The following is a 24,108-nucleotide window of genomic DNA, read 5'->3' on the forward strand; positions in this document are numbered from 1 at the left end:
AAATCTTCTCCACCTTCATCCTCTTCAACATTACATTTTTGCATCTGTATTTCCAACATCTTCTGGTATGGAACCTTCGTCGGAGCGACGGTTATTGGCTTTGTTGGAATCAAAAACGTTGTTTGCAATAGCATCCCTCGCGAGTTTTTGGTTCCAGGAATCTGAGGCAATCTTGAGTGGTATATCAACAATTGAGTCAACGTCAGTGTGACCATCTCTTTGGATATGTTCAACGACTTCATTCAAAAATTTAAATTTGAGCATTTTCAGTATTAATTTATTACTACAATTGGTAGTATCTAATTTATAATGTTTCATTAAAGACTTTAATTTTTTTATATCACATTTATGACATGCAAAGTTTTTTTTAAATATGCATAATGTTAATTATTCTTAAAAGATAATTATTTGTTGGTATTAATTCAAATGCAAATATTTGTATGCATTGATATTCCTTTTAATTTTTGGTATTTGCATTCAATCAGTTATAGTAAGATTCAATGAGTAGTCCACTTACTTAAACAAACCTATATTACAATAAGGCTTAATTGCACTTTTCCTCCCTGATCAATACCACTCGTGCAATTTTAATCCCCTTTGTTTAAAATGAGCAATTTTAGTACACCTAAGATCAAGATGTGACAATTGGGTCCTTCCGTAAAATTGTTAACAGACTTTGTTTACATGGACCTCATTAATGACGTGGATATGACAGTGTATGCCACTAGGATGCCATGTCATATATTTTCTAATTCATTTTCTTTTAATTTTCTTTTTTCTTTTAAATTTTTTATCTTCTTCAACAATTCATAAACAATTCATTAACTCCGTTAGCAGCACCACAAACCCACCACTACCATTCTCCATTATTCTTCTTCTTCCTCTTTCATGGCACCACCACCACTCTCTTCTTCTTGAACCTCATCCATCTGACCATTTCTTTCCTCTTCTTCTTCAACATTCACCCTCTCACTACCCAGAACCCAAAAGATTGAGATCTGTGATATGAACCCAGAACAAAAATGTGAATTGTGGAGGTCCCCTTTTCTGTGATATGAACCCAGAACAAATATGTGATTGAAGCAATATTGCAGCTTTACTATCCAGATGAAGACCCTAAGCAGAGAGAATGGAGGCAATAGCAAAACCCCACTTCTTTTAGATCTGTGGAGGTAAAACAAAACTCATCTCCATTGAACCCATCACCACACCTATCTTTTGTACTGGATCTGTAGAGGCAAGGGGGTGGCGCAGATCTGTGGTTCCTGGCTTGAGTTTGGATGGTGGTGGTTACAAAGAGGCGAATACGCGGTGGCAACAGGAGAAAATGAGGAGGACATCGCGGTGGTTCCCTGGGTTTTGTGGGTTTCAAATCATGACCCCTGGGTTTTGTGGGTTGTTAGAGGAAAGGGATGAGGGGGGCGGGGAGGTGAAGATGAAGGGTTCTGAATTTGGGTGAAGATGATAGAAGATGGATAATGAAGATGATAGGTGAAGGTTTTTTTTTTAAACGTGAAGATTAAAGGAGAGTGATTTTGGGATAATTTTTTATTTTTTTTATTTTCTGATGTGTCATATCCATGGTGGTGTAAATAGTAAAAAAGAATCTAAATAAGAATATTCCGTTTGAAATTTAACGGAGACTAACGGAAGGACCCAATTGTCACATTTTGATATTTGGTGTACTAAAATTGCTCATTTTGAACAAAGGGGATTAAAATTGCACAAAGAGTATAGATCAGGGACGAAAAGTACAATTAAGCCTTACAATAATTATAACCAACACCTCACTCAGAGATTTCACATGTGAAACAAAAATATCAGAAATCATGAAGTAGATATAAACAACTATGATTTAGCAATAAAAGTTTTAAAATCATACCTTTGATTTGAATTTTGAAATTATTTGCGGGTCATTGCAAATTTCCAGGACGTTAAATGTTGATTTAAACCATCATCCGCATCTATCCTTCCCTTCTACTTTGAAAATAAATTCCTTGTGGACTAAATCAACAATTTCTCTTGGGGGGTGTTCCATGTTGCCGTTCTAGATTGTAGTTTATATAAAATGAAAAAATAAATATATTATGAATTAATTGAGCAATGTAAAAGTATTTTTTTTTCATAATTTTGGGTTAGCCTTCTCTTTTGGTTTTCCAAAAAAAAGTATTTATTTTTAAATGAATATGTTCGTTCACCTTTTCCCTTTTTTCCACTATATCATTGCTTTTTTTGTTGATCAAATAACAACCTTCGCGATAAAAAAAATGGTCAAAGTTGCAGAGCCAGTATTATCAGCACCATTTATCAACAACTTGTACATAATGTAAACAGAAATAATAAAATAGACTGAATATTGATCAAATTAATTAATTTATGCAATTTGGAGTTTCCCGTGTGGTAGAAGTTATGTGCTTGTTGCATTTTGGACAATAATATTGTGCTCCGTCGGAGTATGTTGATGTGTGACATTCGCAATCATGATAATATCAATCATCTGTGCTCACAATTTCCTTAATTGCGGCATGTACAATAGATATTGTACGTTGTAGTAATAAAATAATGGTTTAAATATAAGTGTTTAATAACCGTTAAATAGCAGAATTTCAATTTTTTAAATACGTTATTTATTTCTAAAAACCTTTTTTTATCCTTTTTTTCAAATTGGTAATAATTTAATGTCTAAAAAACCATTAAATACCCGTTTTAGAAACTTTATTTTAAGAAATAAATATAGTAGTTAATTATTTTTCCCATTGAGTAAAAATTAATCTATTTTAAATCCGTTCAAGACGTGTATCAAAATCTTTTTATTCCTACTATAATGTTATGATTTTAAAGCAATTAAAAATAATGAAAGATTATAAGAGTTTATGATATAAATTATTCGTATTTTATCTCAATTTTAATGTGTGATTACTTTCCTATAATAAATTATCAATTTAATGCATTTTTAAAAGTATTGAATAGGTGATTATACGTTAAAAAAAATAAAAACAACTCATTATTAATTTTATTCAATAATTATTTAATTTTGTAGTTAGTGTATCTAAATTTATATCCCCATTTTTTTTATTTAATACACGTTTGGGGTAGTGTAATGCTAACATTATAAGTTTTTTACTAAACGTATCATTAATACTAATTAAATAATATAATAGGTAATGGTTTAATTAATTCAATTGTTGAATAAAAATCAATGTCTAATAAATTAAATTAAAAGTGAGGAAAACATACTGATTTGCAAGAAACCAAATTTTTAATCTTTGTGCTGGAAAAAGCTTTAGGAACTCACCTTCTTCAACAACTTTTAATCTTTCAATCAAAACATTCATTACTTGAGTAGGAACTGCTTCACACTCAAATAATCACAAACAAAAATTATGTTGTTATTGTCCACTAAACTTGTTCAAAGTAATATGAAATCCTCACTACATACATACCTGTGTTTATAACACATTGCTTGTGGAATGTTAGGATTGAACATTACTGTAGTGCAGTTTAACCCAACAGTTAGCTTATATTCCCCTGGAAAAAAATTTAGTCGTCGATTGTTATTCAGAGTTTGTACATGTTGGTTTATTGTATAAAAGTTTGTGTTTGGTTGTTGACCAAAATAATTAAATGTACCTTGATGCTTTGTTACTACTCCCAATAATACGATAATAACAACATGCTTGTTGTCTTCTCAATTTAGAATTGCATCCAATTTGTCGATGAAGTTACTGTATAAAAAATATTTTAATTTTTTGCTGGAAAAAAAGAAATTTAATAATAGTGATTAAATTTTTTCCTCGCTATTTAGAGAAAGTAATATTTTTAATTTGTTAATGCTAATAGCAAAGTTACCCTTGAGATTCGATTTCAATCTCTTTGCTTTTCATCAGCACCCCGTTCCACTCATATCCGCTGTAATTTCCGACGTGAGTAACTTCACCCATAACATCTGTTTTAATGGTGATGTAAATACCTGGAAGTGTTGATGTATGTGAAATTATTTAAATGAAGGTCTTTACTTGTCAACCAAGAACTGCTCGTCAAACATCATGCACGTTGTCAAACATTCTATCACGCATAGGAATCAAATTTTCATTATATTGAACCATCCTTGTTCGATTTTGCAAGTGTATCTTGTAGATATGCCTAGATGCACTAAGACCTCGGTAATTATGCCATACCCAGAAATATGCAAAACGGTATACCAAACCTTCGCTGATTCTTTTTACAAAGCGTTCGGAAAGGTTGCGCCTACTGTAACACCTCATTTTTCGTTATTAGGTTATTTACTATTTCATTTTAATTATTATTATGCTATATGGTAATTTGGTGAATTATATGATTTAATTAGGTGATAAGGTGATTAAGTGGTTTTATTAGATAATTAAGTGATTGTGTGATATAGATAAATAAGGGTTTTAGGTTTTATAGTGAGTAGTTGGGAGTGGGGACCATTGTAAGACTATTTAAGGGTTAGGAGTGAATTAGAAAGGGAGAAATCAGAATTTGAGAATTGGAGAAGTTAGCAGAGCAGAAGAAAAGAAGCGTGAAAGAGAGAAAGGGAGAAAAGAGAAGAAAAACCTAGAATTTGATCTTCAAGAGGTAAGGGTTTGGATTCATGTTTTATGGATTAGTATGATAGTGGGTAATGATAGTAAGCTTGATTTAGGAACCCTAGGATGCATAAATTCCCAAATTGAAATAGTTAGTGTTTGATTTTAGGCTTAATTGCACCTTTGGTCCCCCAACTATTGCCTTCCTGCGAAAATCGTCCCCAAACTTCAAAATTAGCAAAACACGTCCTCCAACTATACCTGTCGTTGCACTTTTGGTTTTCCGTCCAACTTCCGTCCAAAACTTAACAGATTGCTGGAAAATAAAATAAAAAATTCAAAAAACCCAAGTATTGATTGGTTCTTCATCTTTTTCAAACTTCTTCATCATTTTTTTTTTTTTGAGAACAAAATGCTTATATTGATATAACATAAAAATCATGAGAACAATCCTCTCATGTAAATTGGTAAAAATCTTATAAAACCCAGAATCTTCATCTTCATAAAACAAAATCCTTAATTTTTTTTTTATAAAAAAATCTACAAATCCATGTTCCCCTACTTCAAAAATCCCTCTTCCCCTTCTCTCTTCACCACCACATCCTCTTCTTGCTCCCTCACCTTTCCTCACCCACCTCCCTTCCTGCATAATTTAGTGAGTTGCATTTTTAGTCCCCCAATCTATAACCACCACTCCTCCTCCCCTCCTCATTCCTCACTTGTTTTCAACCACCGCTTCTATTTTCTTCATCCTTCCCAAGCTTTTTCCTTTCTCCATCGTTGTTTCTGTGCAAGAGACCCACTTCCTGTATCATCAACCAAACCCACACCGTGAACCATCATTGAAGCCTCTGCCAAGCCGTGAACCATCATCGAGACCCACTCCTTCCCTCACCCCCACCTCTATTTGATGAAATCATCAACCCAAATCGCCCATCCCCCACAAAACCCAAATCGACGTCGCTTCTCACGGCAGTAGAACATGGAGTTGGAATTTGGGGCCTGTGGCTATGGTTTAGGGTTTGGTGTTTGAGGTTCCTGGTTTGAAGTCTTGGTCATTTTAGTTCCTGGTTTTGCTGTGAATGTTGGTTTGGAGATGGAAGGGATCTTTGTGAATTTTGGGTTTGATTCTCTTTTGGGAGTGTTTGCTAGGAGAAATTTGGATTTCGTAGTTGATTTGAATGTTGGGATCGGTGGGGTTGAGAAGGGATGAAGAAGAACAGAGTGTGGTGGCGTGAAAGTTGTGGTGGTGTAGTGGTTGAGTGGTGGTAGTGTGGTGGTTGAGTGGGAAGAAGAAGAATAAGAAGAAGAAGAGAGTGGGGCTGAGAAAGGGAAGAGAACGATGAAGGTGAGATGTTAGGTTGGTATTTCTGGATTTCAATTAAAATACTATTTTTTTCTCAATTTTAATTTTTCTTTATTTTTAATTCATTTTTAACGGAATATTCTGTTAGTTTTTAGATGGAAGTTAACGGAAAACCAATTTTGCAACCGGGTGTAAACTTCAGGGTCGTGTTTTGCTAATTTTGAAGTTTGGGGACGATTTTCGCAGGAAGGCAATAGTTGGGGGACCAAAAGTGCAATTAAGCCTTGATTTTAAGATGAATTTTGGGGTAGAAGATAGGCGTCCATGATGCGCGAGTTGCGCGCGGGAAATTTACGAGCTCTTAAACCCTATTTAGAGCTGTGTTAATGACTGAATTTGAAGAAGTAGTCTTCATAACAGTTGTAGCCCTTTACGTTATAAAACTTTTACCTCTAGTTTCACATCATTCCGACATCTGTAGCTCGAGTTATATGCGTTTTAGTGAGGATAGGTTAAGCTGTCTCGTTTCTCACGAACTGCTGTTAGTGTTAGATTTTTCCTGAATTTTCTACTTCGAATTGGGACTTGAAAATTTACATGGATTTACAAAACGTGTATGGGGAACCATGATAAAAATATTGGATTTTTTATTGTGTATTTGAGGTATTTGAAAATTCGCCTAGGTTGCTGTACAGTTTATAACCGTTTTGAATAAAATTAGTCATTTTAGGTGCAAATGTTGTTTTCGAAAAAAAGATGTGGTGCGCGCGTGTGGTGATGCGCAAGGCGCGGTGGCGCGCGGTCAGGGCGAGGGTTGCGCGCGAGGGAGGTGCTGCATGTAGGTAGTGGTGCGCGCGGTAGCGCGCGCATGAGGGGGATGGTGCGGGGAGATGACGAGTTTTTTGGGAAAATTAGGAAAAATCCTGTTTTTGTATAATAGTTGTAGAACCTGTTATATATGAATTATATTTAATTTACGTCTGTTTAATAATTGATTATATAATGTTATTTATGAATTGATGTTATGTGTTAAGTTGTTAAGTTACTGTAATTGCAAGTTGTGTCATTGATAACATGTAAGTGTGTGTTTTGTGAAATTGGAGATAATTTGAATTGTTGAGCTGGTGATGAGGTGATGACTATGCTAAAATAATTAAGACTTGGAGATGGTCTGAATATGCATATGTTAGTTGAGTTTTGCACAATACACTGCATAGTTGTCAAGAGGCAATGTTTGCTAGTTCTTGTGGAGGCTAGTGACTTGTCCCAAAACTGGAGTGGTTTTGAAGCCTAGAGCGAGGGCTTTATTGGTGGTTATCTGTCTGGAGTGGACGCGGTGATACCGCTAAGGATAACAACTTTGGTACCAAAGGCATTTGCACGGAGTCACACTTGAGTCATATATGGTATTGTAGGGAACTATGATGTTAAATAATGATAACTACGGTATTTTTGGAGAATTTATTGTTGTGGTAATTGGAGATATTTATATTTGCTTTATCTGAACTATTAATTATGGATTATTAATAATTGTTCTTGGGGACCTTGGTGGGCTTAAGGTTTTTTTTTTTCCCTGATTTTTCAGGTGGCTGTCTTTAGGCTTGGGGTTGGTTGTTTCTTCTTAGGGATTTAGCAGGGTTGGCTGTTGTTTATTTTTTGGGTTGGTTTAGGATGTATTTTTTTGGTGGTCTTTTGCATCCTCTTGAGGCGGATTGTATATCTCTGACTTTTTCCTCATTAATACTAATAATTTTTACTTTCGAAAAAAAAAAATTATGGATTATTGTCATATCTGTGAAGTAGATTTATTATATAAAATTACATAATTTATTATTCGTTAGTGAAGTGTGAGGAATTTAGGTGGAACACATATAAGCTTTTACATTACTTATTATTACGTTTATCCATATGATATGAGTTCTCACCCTTCTGTTGGAATGATGTTCTATGACACATCGCTCAGGTACCGAGGATAGTGGAGCTTCTCGCGAGGGTTAGTTGGAGGAGCTAGTCTTTCATTTATGGTTTAGTTAGGGGAGTCATGCTCTATTATGTAACACCGGGGAATCGCTTAGTTTTGTACCTTGATGTTAAGAGTTATTTTATGAACTCTCTTATTTATTTTTGGGTTATGTTTTATCTTGGAGTTGAAAAATAAATCCGTTGTGCTATGCATATGATGTTATGACATTAAAGTTGGAAATTTATTTATATATTTATTATGAGCATGACAGGTGTTTTAATTTATGTTTCGGGAGAATAAGTGTGACACCCTCTGTGTTATGCATTTTACTCTGATGTATGCTATATTATTTACGTGGGGTTTAGAGGGTGTTACACCTACACTGTGCATGGATTGTTTGTCCCTATAAATGAAGAAGTTTCATATCAATGTATATTCGTGAATTAAAGTAAAGAATTTGCCTTCCACCTTTTGGAATGACAGGAATAATTTGTCTGAAATCACCACCAAGAACTACTACCTTACCGCCAAATGGCTTATCCATGCTGCTTTCATCTTCCTGTCTCATGATATCGCACAAAGTCCTATCATGTACATCGAAACAATTCATATTTAACATTGGAGCTTCATCCCAAATGATCAATTTGGCACACATCAGTCAAATTGCTCTTAAACTACCTTGTTTGATGTTGCAAGTAGTTGTTTCATCAGTCTGCAATGTAATGCAAAATCTGGAATGTGTTGTTCTACCACCGGGCAACAACAAAGAAGCAATACCACTTGAAGCAACATTCAGAACAGTCATACTCAATGAACGAATGGCTGCAGATAAAGTATTCTAGACAAAAGTTTTGCTAGTTCTTCCATATCCATACAAAAAGAAAAGTCTGCCACTGTTAGACAACACCGGCTGCATTATGTTGTCATATACACCATTATGTCCTGGTGTCATCATTGTTAGGTAGGATGCCTGTTTAGCTGTCATTTCTTGTTTGTTGTAGTTAAGCTCATCTACTATGAACTTGTTTTGAAACTGTTCCACATCATCAAATATCGGGTAGGGCAGGCAACTATGAACCTTTAGAGATTTGTCATTTCGTTGTAGTGTTTTTTCTATCTCAGCCAAACACAAATTTTGCAACTGGTTATAGATCTGAAAAAATTGACAAAGTTAAACTTTAATTTGAAACCATTTATCATTAATTTATAAAAAATTATAATATGCGGGTAATTATCAATTATCAATTCACTAAAAAGTATTGTAGCAAAAAATCCTTAAATTTGTATATTAAAATTTTGTTTGAATGAATGAGATATAGTAATTAATGTTTTTTTCATTGTCTGAAAATCAATGACTAAAAATCAAATTATTTGAAAAACCGTTGAACATGTATATTAAATATGAGTTTTATTTATAAAAAGGGAAATGACTATGGTAGTTAATGTTAATATTGATTGATTGACATTCATTTATTAGAAAACAATTAAATAAGTTTATTTAATCACTTTTTCTAAATTTGTATATTTGAACCGATATATATTTTTTTTATAACAAAAACCGATATTTTTAATAAACTGAGAGGATATGTCATAGTTAATTTTGTCATCATTGACAAAAATTAAGCTATTTAAAATACATTAAATTGGTGTGCAAAAAACGTTTTCTTTTTAATGGTTTTTATTATTAATTGACCAATAATTAATGAATTTTAAAACCATTAAATAGGTGTATTGCAAAAAAGTTGTTAAAAAGTAAAAGAATATAATACTTAATGTTTTGATCATTGACACGAAATTAATTTATTTTAGATACCTTAATTTGGTTTATTGAAAACATTTTTTTAAAAAGTAAAAGAAACACAAGCCGTTATATTTTTGTATTTGCTGACAATTAATGTAAAAGGAAATGAGTTCAACAATTAATTTTATTGATATTTGACTAACTTTTAATGAAATTTGACAAACTTTAATTTTTTAAATAATAAATGATATTGAAATAATTTTTAATATTATTTAATGATATCTAGTAATTGACTAAAATATATCTTAATCAAATAAAGTTATTAATATTTTTAATAATTTACTATAAATAATGAAATTAATTTAATACAACGATAATTCATTAATCAGCATTTAATACGTGTCGTATTTTTTTCTAAATAAGTAATTAAAATTTAGCAATTTTAAAATGAATCAAAAAATCATTAAATAAATAGTAGTCATTGTTTCTACCATTGACTAATTATGAATTTATTTTAAAACGCTTTTTCTTTATATTTATAAAAGGAAATGATTTCAGCAGTTAATGTTATTGATATTTAACTCACATTAATTTTGGAAATAATGACTAAAACACATATTAAAAACTTTTTTCTATAATTCATAAAATAAAATGAATTAAATAAGTAATTAATTTCCTTTAATAAATAATAAATGAATTAAATAAGTAATTAATAATTTAAAAAATGGTTTTTTTTATATAAATCGAATATTGCATTTATTATAATTAGCATTTAATGTCTTTTATTAATTAACTCCAAATTAATGTATTAATTTCCTTAAATAATTAATTAATTAATTAAGTAATTAATAATTTAAAAGGGGTTTTTAATCGAATATAACATTTAATATAATTAGTATTTAATTTCTTTTATGAATTGACTACAAATTAATGCATTTAAAATCGGGAAAATGTCATTAATTGCTTTTACCATCGAAAATAGCATTTATTATACTTAGTATTTAATGTCTTTTCTAGTAGTTAATGTTATTGATAATTTAAAGCATTTTTTAATGAATGAAAAAAGTATTTATTAAGTACACAAATCACGTAAATTTTAAAAAGAAACAAAACGGGAAAATGTCATTAATTTTTTATATAAGAAAATTAAAGGACATAATTAATTAATTTCGAATTTTAATTTTTTAAGTAAATAATTAGTTAATTAAATAAGTAATTAATTGTTTCCTCTTGTAACAAAAAAAATAAGTAATTAATAAATTTGGCATGTTTTTTTTTCTAATTGACTAGAGCATTTATTGTTGCTCTCAAAAAAAAACTATAGCATTTATTGTATATAGTATTTAATGTCTTTTATAATGTGATTACAAATTTCGTCAATAATTTAAAGCAATTTTTAAGGAATGAAAAAACTATATAATAAGTGCAGAAATCACGTAATTTTTAAATGAAACAAAACAGAAAAATGTCATTAATTGCTTTTACCATTGACTAATTAAGCATTTAATTGCTGACCATACAAAATATTTTTTTCCAATTTATAAAATGAAATTATTTAGCAGTTAATGTTATCGCAAATTTAATGAATTTTTCGACGAATGAAAAAACAATTTAATAAGTGCACAAATCACGTAAATATTAAAAAGAAACAAAAGGGCCTCCCCCCTTGTTTCTCATGCTCTTCGGCGGCCTTCTCCTACCGGAGGTCCTGGTCCTGAGGATGCCATCTCTGCTGACGGGGACCAGCCTTGTGAGAGCGATGGTAGCGAGGATGGGGGTGAAGCTCCGTCTAAGCCGGCTTTTACTCTCTTCGTGGATGGGATTCCTGAGTTTGTTTCCTATTACCACATCCGCGGGTTGTTCGGCCAGATTGGAAAACTAGTGAGTGTTTTCGTGCAGAAACAGAGGAGGTTAGGAAGAGCTTTTCGCTTTGGCTTCGCTAGATACTCTTCGTTGGAAACGGCATCCCTTGCAATCAGCCTCTTCAACGGCGTAGCGATGGGAGGCTCGATCCTGACGGTGGGTCTTGCGAGGTTTCCAAGAGCGGAGAGTCCAGGTCTTAGAGGGGGAGCGGGCTGCTCTCTGCCTTCGACGATTCCCGATGGTGATGCTCCCCTTTCTGTGCCTTTGATCGAGGTTGGGATTGCTCGGTGCTCTGTTCCTTTCTCTGATGATGAATTGCTGATGCTTGCTGGGACGTCTCAGACGTCGCCATGCCGGAGCTGCCCACCATCACTTCTTTTCCCGGAGATAGTTGTCGCTGGTCTCAGCATTGGTGCTACCCCTTTGGTTGCCTCAACTGCTATTCTTTCTCCTGGTTTGGGCATTGTGCCCTCTGGTTTTTCTTCTTCTGTTGCAGGTAGTCGTGAGGGGATGTTGTGCCTTTCCCCAGTGGTGTCAAGCATTGGGTTGGGCGAGGGTCGGGTTGTTGCAGAGGAGGACGCCGGGGCAGTGCGTAGGAGGAGAGGCCGACCGAAGAAAGGTGAGGTAACAGGTAAGAAGAAGGGGGTTGTTGGCACTTCAAATAAAGAGGTTGCAGATTTGTCGGTGGTCGAGGCCTCGCCAGACAAGGGCTCATCCCTGATCCTTCCTGAGGCCCGCGGTCACGTCGGTGCTATGACGAGAGCTCGAAGGGATTTCCTCCTTGGAAAGCAGATTGGCGTTGTTCCCTTAGGTACTGATGAGGATTTCATTCAAGACTATGCGGATCACCTCTTTGCGAACCACCCGAGGTTATACGGTGTTCCCTAGCGTGGCTCTCCTCTTTTTCCGCTGCTTGTATCTAGTGGGGTTTTGGTCGGGCTTTTAGGAGTGCTTTGCGGTTGTTTTTTCTATTGGGCTCTTGTTTTTGCCATGGGGTGTTATTGGTTTTGCCGTGGTTCTTTTTTGGGTTTGTTTGTGTGGGTGTTTGGGGCTTTTTTTCTCTTTTGCGGTGTTTATTTGTCCTATGCTGTTTTTTCTTTGCTTGAGAGTCTCAAGCTTTCTACTATTTTAATATATATTATTGAGCTTTCTAAAAAAAAAAAACAAAAGGGAAAATGTCATTAATTTTAATATAATGAAATTAAAGGATATAATTAATTAATTTCGAATTTTAATTTTTTAAGTAAATAATTAGTTGAATTAAATAAGTAATTAATTAATTTCCTATTGTAAAAAAAAAGTAATTAATAAATTCGGCAGGTTTTTTTAAAAAATTTGACTATAGCATTTATTGTATATAACATTTAATTTCTTTTATTATTTGATAACAAATTTGGTCATTAATTTAAAGCAATTTTTAATGAATGAAAAACATATTTAATAAGTGCACAAATCAAGTAAATTTTAAAAAGAAACAAAATAGGAAAATGTCATTAATAAGTTTTACCATAGATCAATTATGCATTTAATTGCTGACTATAATTTTTTTTTTCAATTTATAAAAGGAAATTATTTAGCAGTTAATGTTATTGCTGATTTAAAACATTTTTTTGTGAATGAAAAAACTATTTAATAAGTGCACAAATCACGTAAATTTTAAAAAGAAACAAAACGGGAAAATGTCATTAATTTTTTATATATGGAAATTAAAGGAGGTAATTAATTAATTTCAATTTTATTTTTTTAAATAAATAATTAGTTGAATTAAATAAGTAATTAATTGATTTCCTCTTGTAACAAAAAAAAGTAATTAATAAATTCGGAAGGTATTTTTTAAAAAATTGACTATAACATTTTTTGTATATAGCATTTAATGTCTTTTATGATTTGATTACAAATTTTGTCATTAATTTAAAGGAATTTTTAATGAATGAAAAACATATTTAATAAGTGCACAAATCAAGTAAATTTTAAAAAGAAATAAAACGGGAAAATGTCATTAATTGCTTTTACCACTAATCAATTATGCATTTAATTGCTGACTATAAAATTTTTTTTTTCTATTTATAAAAGGAAATTATTTAGCAGTTAATGCTATTGCTAATTTAAAGCATTTTTTAGTGAATGAAAAAACTATTTAATAAGTGCACAAATCACGTAAATTTTAAAAAGAAACAAAACGGGAAAATGTCATTAATTTTTTATATAAGGAAATTAAAGGAGTTAATTAATTAATTTCAATATTATTTTTTAAGTAAATAATTAGTTGACTTAAATAAGTAATTAATTGATTTCCTCTTGTAACAAAAAAAAAGTAATTAATAAATTTGGCAGGTATTTTTTTTAAAAAATTGACTATAACATTTTTTGTATATAGCATTTAATGTCTTTTATGATTTGATTACAAATTTCGTCAATAATTTAAAGCAATTTTAATGAATGAAAAACCTATTTAATTAGTGTACAAATTACGTAATTTTGAAAAAGGAACAAAACGGAAAAATGTCATTAATTGCTTTTACCATAGGCTAATTATGCATTTAATTGCTGACTATACAAAACTTTTTTTTCAATTTATAAAAGGAAATGATTTAGCAGTTAATGCTATTGTTAATTTAAAGCATTTTTTAATTAATGAATAAGTATTTACTAAGTGCACAAATCACGTAAATTTTAAAAAGAAACAAAATGGGAGAATGTCATTAATTTTTTATATAAGGAAATTAATGGAAATAATTAATTAATTTAGAATTTTTAATTTTTTAAATAAATTATTTGATGAATTAAATGAGTAATTAAATGATTTACTCTTATTTTTTAGAAAATAGAAATCTGATATTAAAGGATAAAAGCAAGGGAACACAACTCTCCCTTGTGAGTTCAATAGTACAACACAGTAGGAACAAGACAAGAGACACTACAAAGAAAAGAAATGCAAGCAAAATAGGAACAGAGCATAAAAAACACAGGTCCAGCACGAAGTAGCAGCACCAGCATGGGTAGCCAGACTCAAAGAAAAACCAAGGTGCGGCGAGAGCCCCAGCAAGAGAGTAGAAGGGACAGAAATCTGGGATAGCAATGGGCAAAAACCAAAAGCGCTCACGAAGGGTAGCCAACCTGCAAGTACAGCACACACAGCAGCAAATACCGAAACATGATGGGGAAGGTCAGTGACATGGAAATAAAAACGCAGCTCAAAATTTACCCCAAAGAGGGATTAATCTATGGCATCCCGTTTTTGCTAAGTGATCCGCATGACCGTTCGCTTCTCTGTAGATGTGGGACACACTTAGACAATTCACTTCCTTGCATAAGAGATCAATCTGCAATAAATCTTGACATAGTTTTCATGGTCTATTTTCTTTTGATTCAATCCATCCCACCGCAAGAGAGGAATCAGATTCAATAAGAATGTCTATAAACTTGAAATGTTTGCAGAATTCTAAAGCCTTGCGGATCGCTTTCACTTCGGCCTCGTAGGCCCACAGAATTCCAGCAGCCTCAGAGAACACACCCAGGATCTGCCTTGAAGAATTTCTCAACACCCCACCAATGCCACTTTTACCCGGATTTCCCAAAGAAGAGCCGTCTACATTGAATTTCACAGTGTTTTCCGGAGGGGGAAACCAAACAGCAGTACGCGGATTTGACCCGGCAGCCTTGAGAGAGATTGCTTCAAAGTTCAAGATGAAATCAGTCATAGCATAAGGGCAGTCTTTTCTCCATGCTTTAATCCACCAAGCTATTCTTGATAAATGCATATCCCAGACATACCAAAAAATAATTAAGTTAGTCATTAATTTGGCAGGTTTTTTTTAACAAAAATTGACTTTAGCATTTATTGCATATAACATTTAATGTCTTTTATGATTTAATTACAAATTATGTCAATAATTTAAAGCATTATGTAATGAATAAAAAACTATTTAATGAAAAACTATTTAATAAGTGTAGAAATCACGTAATTTTTAAAAAGAAAATGTCATTAATTGATTTTACCATAGGCTAATTATGCATTTAATTGCTAACTATAAAAAACTTTTTTTTTTCAATTTATAAAAGGAAATGATTTAGCAGTTAATGTTATTGCTAATTTAAAGCATTTTTTAATTAATGAAAAAGTATTTACTAAGTGCACAAATCACGTAAATTTTAAAAAGAAACAAAACGAGAAAATGTCATTAGCTTTTTATATAAGGAAATTAACGGAATTATTAATTAATTTAAAATTTTAGTTTTTTAAATAAATAATTAAATGAATTAAACGAGTAATTAACTGATATACTCTTATAACCAAAAAATAATTAAGTTAGTCATTTATTCGGCATGTTTTTTTTAATTGACTTTAGAATTTATTACATATATCATTTAATGTCTTTTATGATTTAATTACAAATTACGTCAATAATTTAAAGCATTATATAATGCATGATAAACCTATTTAATTAGTGTACAAATCACGTAAATTTTAAAAAGAAACAAAACGGGACAATGTCATTAATTGCTTTTACCATTGATTAATTATGCATTTAATTGTTGACTATAAAAAACATTTTTTTTCAATTTATAAAAGGTAATTATTTCATAGTTAATGTTATTGTTAATTTAAATATTTTTTAATGAATGAAAAAACTATTTAATAAGTGCACAAATCGTGTAAATTTTAAAAAAAAAACAAAACGAGAAAATGTTATTAATTTTTTATATAAGGAAATTAAAGGAAATAATTTTTTCAGTTCGAATTTTAATGTTTTAAATAAATAATTAGATGAGGAAATTAAAGGAAAGAAGTAATTAATTGATTTCCTCTTGTAACAAAAAAAATTAAATAAGAAAGTAATTAATTCGGTATGTTTTTTTCTAAAAATTTGACTATATCATTTATTGTTCAAAGCATTTAATGTCTTTTATGATTTGAATACAAATTACGTCAATAATTTAAAGCATTTTATAATGAATGAAAAAACTATTTAATAATTGCACAAATCACGTAAATTTTATAAAGAAAAAAAACGGGAAATGTAATTAATTGCTTTTAACATTGACTAATTATGCATATAATTGCTCACTATAAAAACTTTTTTTTTTCAAGTTATAAAAGATAATTATTTAGCAGTTAATGTTATTGATATTAGACTAACTTTAAATAGGTAATTAAAAATGGTTTTTATTTTAAAAAAGGTAAGATAAAAATGTGTTTTTGGTATTTGACTAAAGTTTTTTTTATATATAAATTTGAAAAAAAATTCCAGTTTATATTACTGAAAAAAAAATTAATACAACAAAGGAATGTGTAGTTGCATATAACAATTAATCTTGTACTTTATTGTTGAAATGAATTTTATTGATAAATAAAGTAAATCATGAGAACAATCCTCTCATGTAGATTGAGAAAAAAAAATAACGAAAAGTGACCTAAGACAAAACAACAACTGATTAAATATTTCCATAAACCATCTTAACTTCAGTAATTCTATTTGCTATTTTTTCAAACCTAAAACAAACCATGTCACCGGCTCTAATTTCCATTCTCTTGCAGAATTTTCGCCAACCAGATCCTATACGCGCATCAGTATGTTTTGACGAAACCACGTTGTAGGGGATGTCGTCTATCACACCAGTACAAAGTTGAACGGGAGATGTTCCAAAACTTAAAAAAATGGAACGATTTGAGAAGGTAATACCTGGAGAAAAAAAAACCACGAAATCAATTGCGTTGTGAACACTCACGAGATCAATAATAAAAAAAATACCCTTGATCCATATCCATGAAATTGTTATTTTTGCATCTATAGGTCTAATGACACCATAATCCTGTAAAAAAAATTTTGAAAGGGAATGAGGAGAAACGCATATCAGGGTCAGTAATACATGAATTTTGAAGAAATGATATTGGATTACAATAAAGCACACCAAATACATGAAAAATTGATTCCAGAGGAGAATAATGACATACCTTTGTATAGTCATGAAGAACCACAAAAGGAGATCTTAAAGCCATGTAGAAAGACTTAAAAAATCACAACACGCAAGAAATGGCTGAAAGTTCCGGAGACCAAGAAAGGTTGAGAGTTGTGCAAATAAGATGATGGAGAAATTTAAATAATGGAGAGATGAATGAAGAATAAGAGTCTTATATAAGCTTTTAAAGTGAGAGGAGTGTAGGTTAAGGAAAATGGTGTACATTAAGAGGAAAGAATGAATGAATGCCATGTAGGATTTTTATTGAATTTAGCCAATCATGAGGTGTCACGCAGGCGATGATTGGACCTAGAAAAACCCCTTAATGTATATATTATGGATTTGTCGTTTGTTGCACTAGTAGGATAGGATAACACAATCTTAATCATTATTCTATCTTGTCCATCATGTCAAAAACTTATATCGAGGGAAGAGCTCAAATTGAGTTATCCTAACAGGATAGGATAACAGTTTTTCATTCTTTATTAGTACCCTAACCCTAAATTAAACTCTCTATCATATCCTACTTTTATTCTATCATGAACACCAAATATGCTCATAATGAATTGTGTTGAAGATTGCACAAGAGACCAGTAGTGAGTTTATTGAATGGCCTGTGGAAGAATTTGGGTCATTAAAGGATGACTCAATTTTTTTTTGACGAAAGACTTGTTCAAAAGGATCAGAATTTGGAAGGAAGAGAAAAATCAAAAGTATCTTATCAATTTTTTATGCATAAAAAAAAGTTACAAAGAAGAAAATTAGATTGAAGAGACTAACGAAAAGAAGGGATAAAGGAAAAGTTCAATTTAAATTTAAGGAAGAAACATGTTCCTATGTGTTTCGTGCTAAGGCGTACCAAATCTAAGAGAATATTCTAGCAAACTCTAGCAGAGAACAAATAAGAAAAGATGATGAAATAAAAGTGTATTATATCATTAAATGAGTAAAAAATTGCTCAGTACAATAATAGACCCCCTTTTATAGTGGTGGATCCATAACAAATTCAAGGTCCAATTCTCGATACAAGAAGGTAAATAAGCCCAAATCTGGCTCATGGGCGCGTAACTCTCCCTGCCTTGCCGAGACCGTCCTTTATAGGCGGTCTTGTTCTTGTCTGAGAGCCCGCCCACGATCCATTCTAAAGTCTTTATCTCTCGTACTTCTAGTGCTTGTGGCGGGTCCCATGCCTGCGAGGGACTTGCTTAAACTTCAGGATTGGGTTGGTAATTAATTGTGTTCTCGTACATCGTTAAAAATCCTAATTAGGCTAAAAATCCACTCAACCCGGTCGTTTGCAGCCCTATCTATTTTCCTCAAATCTTGTTCAAGTGCATACAGCATACTACTCTTAGCTCTGGCGTGACAGTTTTTCAGTAAGTGGTGGTGTTGCCTACTTGCCTGTGCACATTCTCGCTCTTGCATCGGAATCATATGCCTGTGCACATTCCTTCACTGATTAATTACTTCCTGTTTGGCTAATCACTGTTTCTTCTTTCTCAATATGAATTCTCATTACCATATCTGCTTGCTTTCTAAGATTTCTCCTCAACTATTCAGATAATTAACTTACCACAAATTCAATGAATCACAAACGGGGCAGATTGAAAACATGGTGAGATTGCATGCATTTATCAGATGATCAATATGCTTATTTGTCTACAAAACACTATGTGAGCTGTTACATAAATATATGATTAGATTAGTCTGCACAATATGATTGGCTCCATTACCTACCCTATTTTAGTAGGTAATTTTCATGATTAATGTGTCACTGTCCCGTATCTTAAACGTCTGGATACTTGATAGTATGAGTTTCAGAGAGCATGTGTTACGTTTGCGTTAGTCTTGTTCATCAACAATATTATAGCCATTACATGACTAGAAAAGCCTAGCAATTACATAAGTCATGGAATTCTTCATATGCTTTGCTATCTCTCTCCTTGATTTGGTTTGAAATTATAGTAGAGAAACTTTACACCATCAGTCTCAGGAGTTCAAGTTACAGAACCAAAATTCAAAAATTCATCTACAAGGATATAAATATTATGTGACCATGTAGATTTTGTGCTTTTCTAGGTTAACTTGTCCTGCTGGCTTGTGTCATATTGCTTTGACTGTTTGCTCTCCAATGTTCTGGTATGCACAGAGTTGCTTTCGTGTGAGCACCAAATCATATGGCTTGTATTCATTTTATATGTTGGGATTTATAATACAATGCATTGGAAGAGGAATGCTATAAACACTCTTTCTAACACTCTTTTGAATCGGTTAAAATCCATGTAGAAAGAGGGTGTTGCTAGCAATTCTCATCCAAAAGTAGTCCGCACTATATCACCACACTACATCATGAAGTTCATTATCAAAATCCATATAGAAAAAGAGTGTTGCTAGCAATTTTCAGACTTTGCCTTTTTTTTTTATATCTGCGTGTATTGGGGCTGGAGTTTTGACTCAGTTAATGCTTCTTCGGCTCAAGATAGGGCCACGAAGGATCATTTAGTTACTCCTTCAAGTGTCTTTGTTTCTAGGTGAGTCTCGTGATCTTTTAATCTCACTACCTCAGCTGCTATTTGGTTTTGATGATCAACTTCTCAGGTATTTGTTGTACTGATCAATTTATTCATTATAATGCTAAAGGAGGGAACTCAATGATGTGATGATATGATTCCATTGTGAGAGTGTTAATGCTATGTCTGTCTTTTTTAGTTGTTCTTAGTGATTAACATTGAATTTATCCCAATTGCCATTGGTATTGTGGATCATATCTGTATTTCCATTTTGTTTATTAATAGTGTATTTTGATTAATTTACCATTCTTACAAGTGTGTGAACCGTAAATGTCTTTTTGTATCACACTTTTCTGGCAGTCTAGAACATCCAGAAATTGTGAAATTATAAAGCATTACAATTGCGGCACTAATTAATGTAAACTGCACTATATTGCATTCGAGGTCAGATTGCATCCTTTTAATTCTTCTTTATTATAGTTTGCATAGTTGATAAGGGGTTGTCTAAGTTAGTCCCTGAGGTTATAACCCCATTTTAGCTAGGTGAACCAAAATTGTTAAAATCCTGAGCTCACTTATTTTAGACACTTTTGGTTCACCTAGGATGAGGTTATTTAATCATATGGGGTAAGTTAGATAGCCCCTGTTAATATTTCCAGTTTATCAAGTAATGACTAATAATGCAAGTTAAAAAAAGACTCTACATTTAAGAAATTTTTCAAGTAACCAAGCCCCTTTGAGAAGAGAAGAAGAAAAGTTCAGCACTTTCTAGTGCTTCTGAATTTGTTCAAGTGTGTTTTGTTTGAAAATGGTCGCATGAAACTCAGGACATTTCTGCACAACTCTGGTGTCCAAACAAACTGTTAGAAAAGTGCTCAATGCTTTATCAAGGAAAATGACTAGGATTGTCATAGTAAATTTCTATCAGCAACTCTCTTCTTATCAGTCTTATCATTTTTCATGTGACACTTTTCTGTGGGGTTTTAAACTTTTAATCATATTTCTTACTGTGCTTGTCTATTTTCAGCTTGTTGTCGAAGATAAGTTCCACCTTTCTCATCCTGAACATCAGCATATAGTTCATACTACACTTGCTCCAAATGGTCATGGCTTTGGACCAAAAGAGTCAACGTGACACATTGAAACTATCTCTTCACCTAAAACCTTCAAGTCATTCGATACATGGGTATGTTCTCTAGATATTGATCATATTTTTAACCAATGTGAGATTTCAAACTCATTTGAATTTCCATCAGAATCCCAGCTCATATTATATTACCTCATACGTTGGGCGTTTGTGCTATAACAACTAGTCTAGATTGTTAATTTCCTTTTTCTCTATATACTTACGAGTGCTCTCTACTTTGTGTAAATTTTCTGTTTTATTTCCTTACTTTGGTGATGCTTTTATCCTTAATCTGTGTGGTACAAGCATTCTAATCCACAACTAATGCTATTTTGCCCTGATAGAAATTATGGTCACAGACCAAAACATTTATTTAAAGCTTCTTCATCCAAATAAAGCTGAGCATGTGGTAATGCAGCAACAAGTTTTGCCATAAAGATTGCAGTTTGCAGTTAGATTCAATTGCATACGGAAGTTTATGCCTGTATCTGTATTATTAGAGTTATAGAACCATGACTTTATTTTTTCGATTTATTCTGTGTGATATTATGATCGGAAACATTTTTTAAATTATTTAAAATTTAAAAAATTATGTAACTGAGTAAATTAGTTATTCAGCCAAAGTTCACTTTAATTTTCTAAACTCCCAAAAGTAATAGTATTAAATATTAAGTATATGGTGGACCTGGTTTAAACCTAATATTCCTAAGCATTATTTTACCTGGTGTCATTTTGATTAACTATTTAATTAGATCACATTGTGCAATTGAATCATCAAAATCAAATAAAAAAATCGAGACAACTACTCAAAAATATGAAAGCTAATTGCATTGAAAGAGATATCAGATTCGAGTTCCTATGTTAAATACTTGGAGACCTGTATTGCTCATAAATATCATATAATAGTCCTATTTAATTTGAGTTATAAACTTATAATTGTAAAAGCAACAATTTGTTAGAAATCTCATTTGGCTATATATATATAGTATTTAAAAGATAAAGCAACTTTCAAATCTTGAACTAACTTTTAAATTGCGCTAGGTCTCTATAATTCTAATACGTACAATTAAATACATAAAATAGATAAATAAATAAAAAAGATAAAGAGATATGAAAGTAAGCTATTGCATTCTGTAAGATAATAAAAATATCCCGAGAAGCAAGAATATCACCTGTTCGATTAATCCATATTTTAACCGTCTGATATTTTGATCGGATCCATATTGTACGCGCAATTTCATTTTATCTTGAGATCATTTTTTGTTTTCATTGAATTTGAAATATCCTTGAACATTAATTCCATCTTAACTTACTTAAAGATTGCAATATATCAACTGTTTTAATTTTAGAATGAATCTTACAGATATCTTTTACCATCAATTTAACTTTATCTTTCTGCTAACTGTCAAAAAAAATATATATATATATATCCTTCTTAATTAATTTGGCTTCAAGTAACCTTCACATTATTAGTTACTGCCTATACTATATATTACGAGCCGCAACTTGTTCACTCTCCCATACACAAAATCCTAATTTTCATTCAACTCTCATCCATTTCATTTGCTACCTCTTCCCCTGTTTGATCGATCATCATGAGGTTCTCTTCCAAACCCTTCAAGCCTTGTGGTTTGGACATGATATTATCAAAGCAAGCACCACAATACTTCTGTTGGAAAAAGAGATTATGTCACAGATTCTACTGTGAAAAAGAGTTAGCCAAAATCAAAAAAGTTTTTAAATTGCATTCAGAGACGACAGAGCCTTGCGGTTTGGACATGATACTATCAGAGAAAGCACCACCACACTTCTGTTGGAAAAAGAGATTATCTCACAAATTCTACTGTGAAAAACTAATTCAAGAAATACCACCCAAACCTGCCAAGAAAAAATCAAGGAAGAAGATTGCTTCAGAGAATGTGCAAGAGTTGCCTATAGAAATCAGGAACCGGATTGCAGAGCTGAATGGTATCAATATACAATTTCTCATGAGCAAGAAACTCTACAACACCGACGTCAAGGCGAATAACAACCGTCTGTCTATGCCGGAAAATAGTATCAAGTGTGAGTTCCTCACTGAAGCTGAGAAAAAAAGCACTGCTGAACAGCAAGGTGTGGATGTGACTGTGTTGGATCCATGTCTCAGAGAACACTCTTTGGTCTTGAAGAAGTGGAAGATGAACAGTGTCTTCGTCTACAATTTGATCAAGAATTGGAACAAGGTTGTATCTGAGAATCATTTCCAAAAAGACCATCAACTCCAAATTTGGTCTTTCAGGGGGGTCAATAACAAACTCTACTTTGTTCTGAACAAAGTCTGAAATGTTAGATTAGGAAATTCATATGTCGATTATTGAATTTTTTTTAGTAACCAATTCTATAATTCTATATTTGTTTTCAGTTGTTATATACTTGTGTTTCTTATTAATCCAAGACTCTTTTATTTCACGGCATTAATCCAATACTCTATCTTAATCAAATATTTTGATATACTCTCTGTGCAGTGCGGTAGTTCATGTATTATATGATGATTTTTTAGACTTATGTATTGAATTGTTCATTTTTTCTAAAAGTAAATTGTAATAATAATATATATATATATATATATATATATTGCTAATGAGAAAAAAATTTATTACTTTTAAAAGGTTAAGAGTACTAGTTGTGTTTTACCCATTATATCCTTTAAGTTAAAATAATTCTCAATAGTGATAAGAAAATTAAAGAATCAAATAAATGAGAGATAAAGAATATATAGTAGGAAGTTAACAGGTTCGGTCGCAGTTGTAAAAAGTGGTTGTTGGAACCACTAGGTCGAGAATTCAATTTTTAGAAGCCGGACTTTTGGGGAGATATTGGTCTTCACCGTACTTAGATCGGAATTACAAGAACAACTTTAAAAAATTAATATTTTTGAAATTAAATGATATTTTAAATAAAAAACAAGAGCATTAATATTATTTTTCATGTTTTTTTTAATCCGATCCACCATCACGTATTAATCAACCAATAAAGTCAGTCGGAATAAACTACAACCCCGCTAGACGTCATGAGTCCAAACAAATAAAAAATTGACGGTCAAACTGAA

The 24,108-nt window shown here is 31.8% G+C and overlaps 1 long non-coding RNA gene across 1 annotated transcript; it reads left to right on the forward strand.

The window, feature by feature from the left end:
• The first annotated feature begins 18,471 nt into the window (after positions 1 to 18,471).
• On the forward strand, positions 18,472 to 23,464 carry LOC130713707 (uncharacterized). Its single transcript, XR_009010996.1, has 3 exons — positions 18,472 to 18,760; positions 18,945 to 18,999; positions 19,464 to 23,464. It is a non-coding gene; the product is annotated as an uncharacterized LOC130713707 (long non-coding RNA).
• The last annotated feature ends 644 nt before the right edge of the window (positions 23,465 to 24,108 follow it).

Source organism: Lotus japonicus, chromosome 4 (assembly GCF_012489685.1).
Source record: "Lotus japonicus ecotype B-129 chromosome 4, LjGifu_v1.2".
Taxonomy (NCBI): Eukaryota; Viridiplantae; Streptophyta; class Magnoliopsida; order Fabales; family Fabaceae; genus Lotus; species Lotus japonicus.